The 16,457-nt window shown below is 43.3% G+C and overlaps 1 protein-coding gene and 1 long non-coding RNA gene across 2 annotated transcripts in view; both read left to right on the top strand.

Annotated features, from left to right (window-relative positions):
* Window positions 1-2,452: 2,452 nt before the first annotated feature.
* Window positions 2,453-10,403, top strand: LOC105279742. The gene is made up of 3 exons (XR_893995.3): window positions 2,453-2,620; window positions 5,104-5,160; window positions 5,681-10,403. It is a non-coding gene; the product is annotated as an uncharacterized LOC105279742 (long non-coding RNA).
* A 4,361-nt stretch (window positions 10,404-14,764) lies between these two features.
* Window positions 14,765-16,457, top strand: part of LOC105279745 (choline O-acetyltransferase) — a 34,384-nt gene continuing 32,691 nt past the window's right edge. Inside the window, exon 1 of the mRNA XM_026971218.1 lies at window positions 14,765-14,893. The gene's annotated coding sequence lies outside the window, so the exon portion shown is untranslated. The remainder of the gene's footprint in view (window positions 14,894-16,457) is intronic.

Below are 16,457 nucleotides of genomic sequence, written 5' to 3' on the forward strand. Positions count from 1 at the left end.
GTCATTGAAATTCCCTAGTGCAGGGATGCCCCGGAGGGAAGGTAGGGCGCGCAATTTCCGCCCATCTCGGGGGTACCAGAGGATGGGGACGCGCCCCACGACCCCTCGTAATCCCGCGACTGAAAGCCTCGTTTAATATTTATGATTTATTTCGGTTTAATTCGACGCGCAAACGAGAGGCGTATTTGTATTCAGCTGGCTGACTGGCCCGCTCGCTCGTGTGCTCACTAGCGATGACGGTGTCGAGATGCTTGATGCTTGAAAGCGGCCTTCTCGATCCCTCGAGACAGATCCAGGGTTTGGAGTTTCAGGCCTTGACGAGGAAGACGTTCCCCGAATTCTGTTCTGAATGCGCCACGAATTCTCGTCCTCCCTCCGCGGCGATTCGGCTCATGTCGCTTCTGATTTATAGTACATGCTGTGACAGAGATGTCATAGTTGCTGATACAGTAGCTATAAGTTTGTCGATGTAATGGTCGATATTTTTATTCAGGGAAATTTATTTAAATTTTTCATAAAATTAGCAAGCGGAAGAACATTGCATACTTATTGAATACCTTAGGTAGCTAGATTTATTAGATTTTTTGTGTTAGGTCCATTGATCGACGATCGACGGTCTTCAGAAAAATGGATTTGGGCGAATTGAAGCGCAAACTGATTGGCATCGCGTAAGGGTTAATGTCACGGAGGATCGCTGGTGTACGGTAGTACAAGTTTCAAGAACGACGGGTTTACAAGCGCGACGGAATCGCCGGCGTCATTGTCCCGGCAACAATGCGCGATAGAAATACCTTCACCCTCGCATCCGGGGCTGCCTGCGCGAGGCCTAGGGGAGAGAATTACCCTCTGCATTAACTCGCGTAATTGAGATTTATTAATCCGGCGGCCGGTTAGTGGCTGCGCACCAGTCGCATCCCGTTCTTCTCCGGCCGAGGTTGGGCTGCGTAACTTTATTATTATTACGTATAATAATGGTGCATTCGCCCGTGGAATTTTTCGGGACCGCTTTCAGGGGAAGAGAGTCATTTATCATTTTGAATAAATAAATAAACGGCGATACATTCGTCATATTTTTTTCTTATTGCATAAAGCGTGCCGTACAGCCAAGATAAAAATGTAGATTTTTATTTTTACCATCCTTCATTTTGTCTCTTTATTTGGATGATTTTCCACAGTAAATCTCAGCAAATTCGCGATATTTTTCTATGTTTGCTTCCTTATTTTATTTGGATCATTTTTACGAATTACGTGAACCTCAGTTACGCACAAACTCGCGACGTGTGTTTCCACGAACCTTCAGTTTGCGTTTTCTTCCTTATTTTATTCGGACTTTTGTTCTTCCAACGTAAATTTTAACAGAAATTCGCGACATAATGTATGATACGATACTGTATATGTTCGCAGAATAATGTGGTTACCCGAGGGTAAGTTACGAGGTAAGCCCACAGGGGAGTCTCATATTGCTGGATTAAGCGTTCAACCTCCACCTTGGAGTCACTCTCTGTCTCCTTCTTCCTCTCTCTTTCGTTCTCTGACTTGCCATCATCTCTGTCATGCCATCTTCTCCGTCTTAAGCCGGATGGCCCTAAGATATAGGCGCGATTTTCATTAAACGGCCCGATGACAGATCGCTTTGCCTCGTTTGTATTAAGGGCGGCGCTGAAACCGGATTTAGATGGCAGAATTTGGCCGCGCGATATTACGACTTCGAGACATGATTGTCCTTAATTCAAGTCCTTCCCGGCTACGTGACCGCGATTCATTTGCGCGTTATCGCCTACAACGACGGTAGCTTGTGATTATGACCAGCCCGAGGGCGACATTAAAGAGTATACTATATTTCTTTAATCTTCAAGTAGAAAGAAGAAGAGACTTAAGTGAGAGCGTATCTGATTAGAATTACATAAATGTTTTCTAATATATTACTGAAGAATGTAAAAAATATATAATACTATAAGAAACTCGCTGTGTATGTGCAAAGCATAAAGTTTCTAAGCTTTCTATACATAAAATCAACTTTCTATAGCATAATGTAAAACAAAAATGTGAAACTTGAAATTACACTCTTCTGCTATAAAAGCTTTATCTTATACTATATATTATAACTTATATATTTAATATTGGTGACAATTGCAAAATGTATCTTTAGTAAGAGCATTATTTCTTCTACTCCCACTCGAAGGTTCCGCTTTAAAAATCTACGGATGCGCTTCACCGGAATGTCGCTCTTCTGTCAGATGCGAAACGTTCGGTCATGTATCGAGCCACTCCGTGAGGAAGCAGATGGCACATTGCACGACGGATGAGAAACGTCCATCGATGTATAATGCAATTTCGTTTCTTGCTTCTTGCAGAGGGATGGCGAGACTCGGTGTTGGGGGCCCCGCGTCGCTTACTGGTGACTCTCGGCAGTCTCTCCAGGGACAGCTCGCCGTGTCCTGCCGCGGTAAGTCACCACTTTGTTCGTCCTTTATCAACAAAGCCCCGCTAAAGCGACGATCTTTATTTGCCACACTGCGACGAGATACGCCGAGAAGGGCCAACTTGCCGTGATCGTCAAGTTCTGGAGAGAGTTACAGGGACATCGTAGAACATTCTGAAAAAGAAGAAAATTGTCATAGTAATTTCTGGATTTAAATTTCTAGGCATTGTTTAAACAAAAATGAAATTTAAGGAAACAAATTGTACATTATTAATTAAATGTGAACACTGCATATCTTCATTTCTTCTTATTATTTTTAGTAGCACTTTGCTTTTTTTTAATTATTCTGTTTTATTTCTTGATAGCGAATAGATTGACAGAAATAACATGGTTTCTCTCGTGTTCGTGAAAATTTGCGATGCGAATTTTGCATCCGCAAAATTATGAGATTGCCACCGCCGACTTCTGTAATGTCACAGCGCGAAAATGAGGTCGTATGTGCAATGCATAAATATAAATTTGCATCTCGACACAATTCGTGTCACCGATTGTGTCCCCGAAATTTACGGCCTCGAGTATCACACACGCCTACTGCGTTAGATGGATAAATCACGGAATTGCAGTGTGACGCAATTGCAGTGTGACGCAATTGCAATTCGTGTCTACCGGGCAGCATCGATACGCTTTCGTCATCCTTGTTCGTCGATATATCGTAACTTACACATGACAAGACTCTCATACGTGAAACCTTTTTCTATAAATCGCCCAGACATCAAAAAGCAGAGGTCAAATGTCAAACGCGCACGATAATAATTGCGAGAGGCGCTCTTGCACTCTCAAATAAAAGCGGATGCTGCAAATTTCGAAATGCTGAGAGCGAGATGCGAGAATCGCGTCGCGCAATTTCGAGACACGCACGAAAATGGCGAGCGAAAAAACAAATTGGACTCAAAGGGAATCGCTTCTGCATTTCCGAGAAGAAATGTTCGTTCGAATTTGATCACGTTCGTCGCGCGAGCGTGTCATTCGATCTCGATTCTTGAGATCCGCGCGCGTGGACTCGGCATGAGCGTTGATCCACATGCAATAAATTCTCCCTTTCGACTTCATCCCCTGGCTCGCGCCTGTCGCGCTGGTAACGAGATCGTATCTGGCACGGAGCCGTGTCATTTACATACTCCTCGCTCGGGGCGAAGATGCGCGGCGAGGGTGTGCGGCCTCGGTTTGATTTACATTTCCAACACGCGAGAAGATCACAGCCGTGCCCCCGAGGCGGCGCGGGGGGTGTGGGGCCTCCGGCATGGATTACGGAAAGAGGCGCTCGCGCGAAAGTCTCACCTGCCCACCGCCGTGCCGCAGGGGAGAGAGATGCAAATTTTGCACTTACGGGATGTATCACTTTCGCTCGAGAGACCCGACGACCTCGCGAAAATGCGACATCTTTCCTTCGTTTCCCGTTTTACTTTCTAACTAATTTAGTATTCGTGTAACCGTAGAAACGAATGGGAGGATAAGTATGAGTGACGTGCGAATTTGTGATAATTGATGATATGCTAATCATATTGCAGTTGGTTGATGATAGAAAAAAATCATAACTTTATTTGCATTTGCGGATGTTGCGGTGAGAATTTCATTTTTTAATTACGTATTTTTTGATATACTCAAAGTGCACATTGCGCTTATCGGATATATTTTTCTATTTTCTCGTAAAAAAAATTCATAGCAGCCAGAGAAACGTTTCAAGTCTGTTTTAAAAGCATTTATAAAATGTCATTTGAAAATGAACAATTGTTAAAGCTGTTTCCTTTATTTCTTTATCTTTTTCATGTTTCCATGTTATTTTTCAATCTTTCATAAATTCAAGATATGCAACTCGTGAAACGGGAATTTAATAATTCCGACGAGTCGGAAAGCATGGCCGATTTATTTGGAAAATACTGCGCGGACTTTGAGCTACACTAATGCAATATTGCAAGCAAAACTGGACGAGTACGTCCGCGTATCTATTAGGATAACGAATTCCACTAGAACGAATTCATGACTGAAAGCGCGATGACCGGCAGAAAAGTAACGAATGCGGATGTAGAAACGGCGAGAGAAAATCTTGGATGGGGAAAATCGCTCAAGGAAAGTTCACCGGCAGGTCCCTCCTGCGGAAAACTTTCCTCGTAGTTCCCTTAAGGGAAACTTCGCTCAGGAGAAGTCCCACGCACGAATGTTAATATAAACGCGAAAGATAAGACGCGTGTGCTGTACACCAGACGTAGTTATTCCATACATAATGTACAAAGTGTTCCAGCTAACTTTATCAGCTGAGAATTTGTCACGTTCAGTATTGTCAAAACAGAGGAAAGAATATTTTTCGTGATTCGTCATGCAATGCACATGCAAAATAAAAATCCATCTAGTATTCTAAACGAGAAAGAAAATTTTAAAAACTTTATTCTAAAAATTCTAAAACTTCTAAAAAATAAAAATACCAGGTGATAAAGTTAGAGAGCTGCATTTATCGTGGCATTTACGCTGTAAATACCGTATTTGATCAGAATTTAACGCGTTGCGCAAATTTCTATCTAGTTTTATTTTTAGTGCACCATAAATATAGCGGCAAGTACTGTCCGACTATTTTGATGTGTCTGTATATATGTTGTTTTTAATAAATGATCGTTCGCGCGTCACAGGTGTCATCCACAGAAATTACGGTAATCCCGGCCGTCAACTATGGATCATTCAATAAGGTTGAGTATCTATCTAGCAACTTTTCACCCGGTCGTCGTTAAATATAAGGGCGGTTGCCCTCCGCTTCGGTGTCAAGTTCGCACTCAGGTGTTACACTTTATCGCGCCCACGCGACTCGTGTACGTGTTTCCCATAGCGTTGTGTGTGTAGTTTCCATGCCATCCAATTTTCGAGGCGAGCGCGCATATCATGTGTCTGAAAACCTGCACTAAAACTACAAACGTCACGAATTACACGCTCGATGCAATTTTCAGCTGCCACTGCTGCACCGAAAGCAAACACGACAAAATCGATTTGCATGATGCTTTCAAAAGCACGCTAGATTTCAAGCATAAAACGAAAAAGTTAAAGCAGTTTTACGTCAAATTAGATTGTTCAGTAACGCTATTCACAAGATACTTCGCAAAAAAAGCTCTCAAAAAAGAATTGATTTTAATTTTTTTAAAATCAGGAAAATTTTCAAAAATTTTTTAAAAATCGGCTACAGTTCCCAAATATTTCTGTATATTTTTATTTCAGGAAATGTTCAGCATGCTTTGATGTGAAAAAAGAAAAGGAAATTGGACATAGTATATGTTTAATGTCCAACGAGAGATGAGAGTCTATAAATTTGAGAATTTTTACGCGCTACATCGATGATTATCCATTCGCTGAGGCAGTTATCGTTGAAATTCCAAACGCCCATAAGGAAATTACTTTCACACGAAGCGAAGAGCAGGAAAAGAAGAAGAAGAAGAAGGGTAGAAAGTTAGTCGTGAGAGAGAACGATATACATTCGCGGCTCGTCACTTCCGATATTGCTTTTATATTGGATTTTCGTTTCCCGTCGCGGCGTCTTTGATTGCGGCGCCTCTTTCGGCAAGAAGGAGAAAAACAGACGATTCCAACTCGGTCCGTTACTCTATCCGAAAGTACATGAAAGAGCGTAGGGGGAGATGTGAATGCGCGGGTGGGTTGCGTGGCCACTCCGGGGGTTGCGAGGTATCGATCGGCAAAACCAGGTGTTACCACACCCAGGAGGCGTCAATTAATCCTCACGTGAGAAGCGCGCAAAGCGATCCTCGCGGTCCACCCGATCGCTCGATCGCTCGTTAACAGTTCAATCGAATTCGTCGTTCTCTCTGACATTTCGCGCCCGATTAATCCTCGCAGGATTAAACGCGCCCGATAAATCCACGATAAGACAAAATGCTGAGCTGAGCAGAAATAAAAACTCCGATTACTTTGAAAACTATCCGCTTTTAGATCGCAATCCGGCTCCGAGCGGCACTCCGTCAAGATCGGGATCGCGACACGCGTCGAGGGGGCGCAAGAAGGGGGTTCGAGCGTCGGTTGGCGTCGAGCGGCGAGCCGCAAGTCCACTTATTCTACCTGAGTGCGCCCGCGATGCCCCCGTCCGATCCCCTATATTGCATTAAACGCGGTCGAGCGGTCGGCCCTACCTGCGAGCAGGGATGAAAAGGGGGCATGCGACGTCCTCGGTCTCGATGTAAGCATTGATGGTACCTAAATACCTGATATGCTCCAGTATTTATAATAAAGGGGTATTTAAACTTTGATAAGATGGACCCTTTCCAATATGATGAATTTGATTTTTGCCGTTTAATTCCCTATGAATAATGCAGCGCTTTGAAATAGTATTTCTGGAACATAATAAATGCTCCAATGCGCGTGTAACTTATTTACGCGCTGCAGCGTGTAATGTACACGAATTTGTTTCAAGAATTATTCCATTACTGTAATGCATGTTACACACATGATATACGCGCACACATACACACGTATGCAGACACACTATTTATGCTACTTCAGGTGCGCGTTATAAGATGCATTAATAATTTCCTGCGCGAATCGATATTGAGGAAAATATCGAGTGATACGCTCGCGTGAGAGTAACAATATCGACACTCTATTAAATTCAAGCGTTCCAATTGAAACGCGACGCTTTCTTAAGAAGCGCATCGTCACGAGACGCTCATAAATATCTCGCGTTATCGCGAGATCCGATAGCGGCTAATTTATTTACGAATCGTGCGCTAAGGGTGGCGCACACGCGTGAGTCACGTGCCATCTGCCATTCGCTACCCGCTCTATTATGACACGCGTATACACGCACTCCGGCCCATTATCCGCGATGACTGAGTTTTTCCGCCGGCGCGGCGAGCGGACGTGATTCGACGGACTCGCGACCTGTCGACGGAATTGCATCAAAGATTCATCGGCATGATGGACGAATGCAGAAGACGTAGTAGCGATAACAGATGAGTGTGAAATTGACCGATCGATTCGCACATTGGCTGACAAATTCTGTTTTTAGACGAATGAGATCAAACTGCGTACTCGATACAACTCGATATAAAACTACCTATATGTGATTATATATTACTTTAAATTTCTTGTATTTATCATGCTCTTTGTATTTAATCATATTTTATTATTTATTATTATAGAGCGAGCAATTTAAATTTAAAAAAAAGGAAAATTAAATTAATCTCACTGAATAAAAAACCAAGATAATACCAAAAAACATCTATTACCGTTAGTAACAATCCTGGAGCTGCGTCGCTTTAGATCAGATTCCTTCACTGATTTCGCGGAAATTAGTACTAGTAAGTTAATTACAACATTAAAGGCAATCCGAGATTAGCAATAAGCTCCGGTAGTAAATTGGAGCGCGGAATGCAAAACGCTCTTCGGGGTCAAAGAGCTCGTTGATGTTCGTAATAGCATGCTGCTTCCGCTCTTGCGATAAGCGGTGTTCGGTAAGTGTACAAACTACCACGACGACGTTCTCGAGATGTTCATGCGACACAGTCGATCCATTTTCGCTAATAAGCGCGATCGAGGGAGGAACAGGCGGGCGGGGAGCTCGTTGAACTTCAAAGCGCGCGCGCGGCGAGTTGTCGCTAACTAAACTGCGAAGCGAGCGAGAGAGGCGAGTTTGCTATTTCCAATCCGAGTCCATTTCGTGATTAAGCACAAACTTCTAAAGCTACCCCCCGAGAACGTGCGTAAATACGCGCAACACGCGTACACAGGCAGCGCACATCCTATTCACAGCGTCTGCATCTCCCTTGCCTCACCTACCCCTTGGGTGGGTGGCGGTGGACTCCGGTGGATCGCGAGGTTCGACTTGCCGGAGAATAAATACGAAAAAGTAGCTGAACTCGAGAATCGATTCCAACTTTATTTACTTTGAGTTTTTGATGATATTACATGTATATCATACTTTTAATCTTATCGCGATTATGATTATCGATCGAATCGATCGCGAAAAATCGGAGAAAGGTCTCGTAGACGCACGGCTCGGTCGCTCGAGTGGTTTAAGACGTTTAAAGTTGCGCGAAGCGAAAACAAATCATCGATGGGGCCGTCGACGAGGAAGGGTCTCTCCGATGGGTCTCATCGAATATCAGGTTGCTAATGGTGTAAGCCAAACCGGCTGCCATAAAAACGCGCGTCAGGATAATTGAACGGTGGACCCTTTCACCGCTATCCAACAACTTCCTCACGGTTACTCTCATCGATCCATCCCTTTCGTTTCCGCATCGCCTCTCCCTTTTCTTTCTTTCCTAATTGCTCGCAAAATTACACTGCGACGGAACTGAATCATACGGAAATTTATGCTTCCGGCCGAAGGAAGCCGGATGCGTTCTCGCGCACATGTCATCATCAGGATAAGCGTTGGTCAGACGTGCACTTGCAATCTCGCCAACAAGAGGATCTTGCTATTGCATAATCTCGTGCTCGGAGAACAGCCGATTGAATTTCCACCGCGAACAAAGTCGCGAATTCGCGATGAAATATATTTTACAAGTGTTTTACTTGACGCTTGTGAGCTGAGAGTACTTCATTTGAAGAACATCATTCCGCATTATCTCTGCATTTCCAATCTCGTGCTTAAGAAGAAGATTAAATAGAGGAATGAGGTCATGCATTTCGCTTATTCACGCGCTCTAACAATAAGTGTACTCTCGGGAGTCATAAATGAAATCGAGAAGCTACGGGGCAAGAGGGGACAAATCCGCGTGACTTTAACGTAACGTGACGAGATTGCGCGATGTCGAAGAACGCTATTTTTGCACACAATTTTTCTCGCTTTCTTCGAAGACATCGCGCGCGTATTCCGCGGTGTGTACGACGCGGCTTAGCCTTGATATCGTCATCGTCGTCGACATCGTTGTTGAACCTGACGCAAATCAGGAAGACAAATTCGAGGGTGCGAAGCATTCTTCCACGGGGGTCAAGTTCTCGGTCGCCTCATTAGAAACGCGAGCGTAATCCCCGCCCGCTTTGCTCTCCAATTACTGTTCGCCCGTTCCTGGTTCAAACCAGGTTCAGCCTCACCCCAGTGGTGTAGACACGTTATCAATCGCTGAAGAAAATAAAGAAAATAACGCGGCTTCAGCTCATCCCCTTTAAACACTTTCCACGTAGAATTTCATAGAGTTTCGCATAAAGATGTAAACGACCGTAATTTCTCTGGAAAAAAGTTTGATTAACAATAAACAACAATTTTTAAATAAGAGAATATGTAAATATATATTTCTCACGAGACTTTTATTAAGGATTTTATAATTCTACAATCTTATAATATAATACAAAAATAACACACAAATCTCATAGAAGTTTATAACAAATGTCGATAAAGTTGAACATACAAGTAGTATTTAAAAAAAAAATAGAATTCATAATATAATATAACTTACTCGCTTTTTCGCTATTATTTGCGTTTTGCAGCGCAATCAGATTACTCTCCCAGATTTGTCGCAAAGTTCAATAGGCTACGCCACTGTGACGAGGCAGAAAAACCCTCTCCGCTCCCTTCGCCCACGCACAAAGAGTTTGTGCGCGTCGTTCACGCAAAATCCGTAATTGCTTCGCACGGTTGCACATCCCCGACTGTTTGCCAATTTGCTCGGTTTGCCGCTGTTTGTGTTACACGCTGGGAACATCACCCGATGACGGCAGCCATCGCGACGCGGCGTTCCATGCCCTGACAATTTTAACTGTTTTTTTGCATCATACATATCTCACCAATTTGCAATTCTCCATAGCGTTGCTATAAATTTTAAAAAGTATACTTTTTCTACGCCAATGTATACCATTTTTCACTCCAGTCACGTACAATGCATAAACATATCACGAAAACTCCACCGTACGACAATTGATTCTCGTAAATGTCTGAAAAGAGTTGAAACATACACGATCTCCGAATTTTACCGAAATAAAAGTTCCAGAATTGAAAAATAAAACTAAAATCCTTCTTTTTATCAAAAGCGGAATTGAGTTAAGATTAGCGAGAATTGGGAGGATGGAAGGAAGAGCGTCTTCGAAGCTCTCCGAGTTTCAGAGTGTCTCACCCTGTATGAATACAGCCGACTGCGCTTCTCAGGAATCCCGAGCTGTGTTGGCGCAGGGGGCTGTGTTGGGATGCGGGGGTAGTTAGCCCGCCTCATCGCCGGCGTTTTCCTGGGCAAACATCATTAAGCGCGCGAGAGAATCGCGCTAACGAGGAAAGAAGGAGCGTTAAGGAAGTCGCCGCTGGAGGTACGAACCCGCCCCCGGCGCTCCTTTTTAAGCTGTGGAGGAATATTGCGGAGGAATATTGCGCGGAGCGGAATCTCCATTGCGCTTATCCGCGCCGCGTAATCTGACTTTGATCGCGTCGCCGTCATTTCTCCGGAGAAATTGGCGCGAACTTTCGTGCCCCCGGCAATCGTCTCGTCACCTTTCCCTTTCTCACTCACCCTTCTGTCTTCGTCCCGCCGTCGTCGCCGAAAAACTTATTTTCTCCTTGAAGTGCAACCCCCGCCGAAAGGGAGGAGGCCAGTTCGTTAAGGCGCGAGCGAGAGCGGCAACTCCCGAGAGATTATATCAGAGTTGTATCGCTCACAGTATCGCAACAGAGAAACTGAGATGAAAAATGAAATGTTTTTTGATAATGTCGATATATTTTATTAACTTTTTATTCTCCTGAAAAAAGAGCATGAAAGATAAAACAGACGGGAAGAAAATTGTGAAAAGTCGGACGCGACAAAATTGTAAAATTGCTCTTTACATTTATAATATACGTCATAAATACATTACATAGATCATACAAGCAAATGATTTCTAGCTTTTTCCAATATCCATATTTTAACGGAGAGTTTCGTTAACTTTATTGTTTCAATTTAAATCATCTCACGAATGTACGAAAGATACTTCCGCCGCTCTCTAAGTGAATAAAAATAGCATTCGTAGTTGCCGCTGGTAATCGAGTCGATAATAATTGTGCACATGTGTTTATGGCGAACGCCGGCGCGATACTAATCAGCATCCAAGTCAACGAACAACGCTCGGCTGGCTCCGATCAAGCACCCTCGTTTGCCCGATTCGATAATAATCAATCGGACGTGGCTGCCATTCGAACGTACTGAATTCGAAATAATTGCCTGTCCACCGCCGTCCGTTTCCCCTGCCCTACCCTCCGTCTCTTTTCCTTTCATCCCCGAGTGATGGGTGACCGGAGTCACCGGAACGGAGCATAATCAGTTCACGATGCGACACATTTTCCAGCGAATTATCGTCTCGTTAACCGGCTAATTTTTCTGTTTCGAAATAGTGATCCAGTGTACTATCCACGCAATCATTAACGTATAAAAGTACACTTCGCTACTCTTGTTAGGCGAAAGAAACCTCTCCAATGGTCACTTTACATTTCCTTGATATTTTTATATTGATGATATTGATCTTATTTGTCTTTAATGAGAATGAAATCGATCATAAATATATTGTCCATATCATACCTTGCGACCAAAACTTGATCAAATTTTAGTCAATCAGGAATCGGCATATTCCAGATAAGAATTAATGTGTCGTGGCGCGGGAATTGCACAGGAGATTCGGCGAAGTTCAAGTTATCTCAGATAAGATAATATGTACCTTCCATCACGAGAGAGCGGCACCTCGCAATCTACTGCGGAAGTCCCTGGTGGACCGTCGTGGTATGCAAACAGGGGTCGAAAAAGCGGGGGAGAACCGGCCCGAGGGGGTGGAACGGCCGGTCGTGCGGCGAGGGGTGCGCAACGAGGTCGGTTGGTTTGTTTCGTTCGTCTAGCACACCGTGGCTGCGGGGGTGTTACTAATTGGAGGGGCGCCGTAGGCCGAGGGGGCAGGAAGGAAACCTTGTTATCTCTTAATTGCTACGACCCTCCGCGCTGTTTTGCATCGATAAGGAGAGCGCGAGAGTCGACCAATCTCCCCGATGGCGTTTGTTTCGCGAACCGTGTCGATCGCTCTTATCGATCTGACTCCTCGACGAGATTATTCGACGGGATGTAACAACCCTTCGACTGCCGCCTCCTTCGTGTCCCTTTTTCGTGTCCCCTCCCGTATTCCTTTTTTTCTTTGTATTCCGGTAGCACCCTTCCACGCGCACAATGGCTGATCGCACCTTAGTTAACTCACGTGACCCTCTCTTCCCTTTTTTCATTTTTCATAATTTTGTACAAGGTGCACGTAGCTTCAGCAAACGCGGATTCAATACATTAAAGCGATAACCAAAAATTTATCGCGATAGATATGAGGAATATTAATAATAATAACGTGAAACTTATGATACAAAAAATCGCGAATGATATAAATGAACAATGCAACATTTCTCTGTCTTATTACTTTCTTATACCTTTCGAACCTTCATTGCGCGAGATCATGCGTCGCAGAATTAAGCGCCACGCACAGTTCTCAGCCCTCATCTTCCAATACAGAGTGCCGTACTGGAATTACCATGAGGGAGTGAGCCGTGGTCACTTCCAAGACGTACCCGAAAGCGATTACGTCCGATGGATTGTACACCGTAACGGCAAGTTTCGGTACATCGATATACCTCGCGGGTCGGAACGATCGGCGATTCCGCACACGAAACGAATCCGGGGAACTGATCGTAACGAGTTCGATTATCCTGGTGCGGCATGAGTCAGTTGTCCCGGTTCCCTCCCGCGTCTACGAGTCCGACACACGCCCTCCGTTTCATTCCGCGTTCTATATAACGGGTGTCCGGATTCCCAGGAGGTTTTCCGGCCCCCTTTTCAAGCCTCATTGCTATGCACCGCTCGAAACTCCGCTAACGACCTTACACATCCCCGACGACCCCTCTCATCCTCTTCTCTCTCTCTTTCTGGTCTTCAGGCTTCTTCGGAGGTCGCGTTCGTTCCGCGTACACGTTTTCGTATCCAAAATCGTGTATCCTCTCGCTCTGCTCGAAACCACTGTCTTCTATCGGGCCCTTTGATCGCGGCGCGTCAATGGAGAACTTGTGCGGTGAGTTCTTCCGTCGAAGCCGACTTGCGAAAGCTCCATCGATCGGGATGATAGCGAGAGGTAGTTTTCATGAAGGAGGTTTGAGAAACATTATTCGAAAGCTGCAAGGCAGCGTACGTTGACTTGTACTGCTGTAAGTAGCTGCGAGCGGAGTATACATGTTACGTTTAATTTTTAATGTTCTATTCAGTTAAATTTTACTGGTACCTATTTGGCGAGAAAATTCGATAAAAATCACGTTGGGATTTATTCTTATCCAATAAAACTAGAGGAAATAGCCAACTGCAAGCAACGATTGCAGAGTTTCTATTTTCACACATATGTCAATTTATTCTCTTACGCGAACCGGTCAAGGTAATGTCCTTATTCGAGAGAAAATAAAATTTCATAAAAGTTAATCAGAAAACGAATTATTCAAAAAAAACGACAAAATAGTCGGGGCAACGGCTAATGAGTCTATAAACACGCAAATGTAGGAAAAAGGGAACAAAGCCCATTACAGTAACTCTCTTTCTCTCTCTTTCTCTCTGTCTCTCTCTCATTCTTACTCACACAAGTTCACCGGAAATACTCAAGCTGAAGGACGAGGGTGTTCGGATCGCAAAGTTGGTCTTGTTAGGCCTGCGAAAGGGGATTCCGTTCAACCAACCGTGCTAGCCTTAAGGGCCCTTACTTCACCAGAGGCACGCTTCGTTTCTCGATTGATTCTTTATTTTACAATCGCCGTGGTCCCCGCAAAGGGCAACGAATACACGAACGGCATGGGGAGCAGGACACGCAAAAGGACTCGCCTGCGACCCTTCCGTTCGGCAATTTCCGGTTGTGTCATCGTTTTCCACGTCACGTATTCATCTCCGGCGATGTTGCACTGTGCAATGACCAAGAATACACGTAATGTCTCTAACCCTTAAATTCTTAAGGGTATATTCCTCTCAGACTCTTATTATTCCTCATAAAATACGAATCAACATTTTTTATTAAAAATTTTAATTATTTCCTTTCTTTTTCTATTCGTTTGAAGAATATGGCTTAAATAATTTTATTGGGAAAAATAGAGTCATCTATCAGCAAATCACTTTACTGATAAGGTAATAAATGTGCAACGATATTCTCAATGTCGCTTAAACCGAGAAATTCAATCCATGTCTCTCGTCGCTTATAGCATTGAACGTAATAATCGCCAACTCGTACTTCTTTCTCGTAGTAATCGCCTATTTCCGCCGTTCGTTCGATTTGCAGAAGGAGGAAGCTCTACCGAGTCTTCCGGTTCCGGACCTCGAGACGACCTTGCAGAAATACTTGGCGCAGGTCGAAGCGGTCGCGCCGAACCACCTGGAAAGGACTCGGAGCTTGGTGAGGGCCTTCCTCTCGGGTCCTGGACCGAAACTGCAACAACGTCTCCTAGAACGTAGACAGAAGACGACCAACTGGGTGAGAGATCACATTTCATATTGCAAATATCATAAACATTAGTCATATGCACACATCGCGTGTGTTTTGAATCATTCGAATAAAGTAGGTAAATCAAAATATTCTTTTTCATTTAATTGATGGAAGAGTCAATTAAATATCGACCTACTTTAAAAGAAACTATATGTATTGTATTATTGGAATATTATTAATGATAAAAGCGAAGATATTACTGAAGTACTATTGAAATATCTAAAGAAACTTGCGGAATAAAATAAAACGATTCATTGCTCATTTATCAGTGCACAAGGTAGTGCTCGATCTACGTCTGCGCAAAGTTCGGAATCTTTCCTGTATTTGCGGAAGCGACGGAGGAACTTCGTAAGCCCTGATCGACTTTTCTATTCCGTAATGTCACCGGGAAGACACCGGTTCTTCCGTAAAGCCGAGAGTCAGACGGCGTAATCCCTAATACGGTCGCTTTAAACGAGGGACTGTCCTATGTCATCGTGGTAAGGAAAAGAAAAGAAAATACTCTTTGTGTCATGGTCATGGGTACCGAGAGCAGCAAGAGAAAGACAGAGACGCCCTCCGCGTATCCTCTAAGTGGCGCAACACCATTTTCGTTTCAAGCCGCGATGCCTCGGGAGAATTTACCGCTACACAGGGTGTTCACTTATTGTCCTATCGATCGCAGTATTGAGGGGAGTGAGACTGCACGTATGGGGTACAATGTGGATTCAAATAATGAGGTACAGGACTTTGGACTTTAAAGAAACTCCTGAGGGACATTTACATCTTTGTGACGTAAAGATTTCGAAGAATCTCTATACATATATATTCCGTAAAATTATTTAAAATTCTTCCCTAATCATTAATAATTTCATAAATGAATTTTATCAAATTCATTTATGAAATTCCTAATTAATAATAATCCACTCTTAAAAAAGCCGTGTTAAATCAAATCGAAATGGCTAGAACTTTTTTATTTATTGATTTAACGAATTTTAAATCATCGAGAACTCTAGGCAATATGCCAAATAACAATATAAATAGCACAGAACTCCTCGGAAAAGAAAACAATTTTAATGGCTAGAACTTTTTCATTTCTAAGGATTTTCAATCGTCGAAAACTCTTCGCAATATGCCAAATCCACTCTTAAAAAAGCCGTGTTAAATGTCTTCACGTGGAGGTTAACAATTTGGTAGAGTGTGATAATTGTGCATATAATAAATAATAGATGAATATTATTATTCGAAAACATTAGTAATATCGAAAAATAAAATAGCGCGCGCCTGTGTTGTACTAGTACATTAAAAAAATCTAACTATATTTTTTATATATTTCTGAGAGTAATATATAGTAGCATGATACGTATACCTATATTTAGAAAACAAAAGCGTATTCTTAATTTAACACTGCGAGAGATTGGAGAACATGAGCTTCTGGCTATTTTTGTCACGAGAAAATAAAACTTGTAGTGCACACCAACTTATTTCATCTTTTTGACGGGAAATATAGGGTTCCATATGTTAAACGTGCAAATAAGTAAACACCCTATATATCGCGAATGCGAGTGCTCTG

This window comes from Ooceraea biroi, chromosome 7 (genome assembly GCF_003672135.1).
Source record: "Ooceraea biroi isolate clonal line C1 chromosome 7, Obir_v5.4, whole genome shotgun sequence".
Lineage (NCBI taxonomy): Eukaryota > Metazoa > Arthropoda > Insecta > Hymenoptera > Formicidae > Ooceraea > Ooceraea biroi.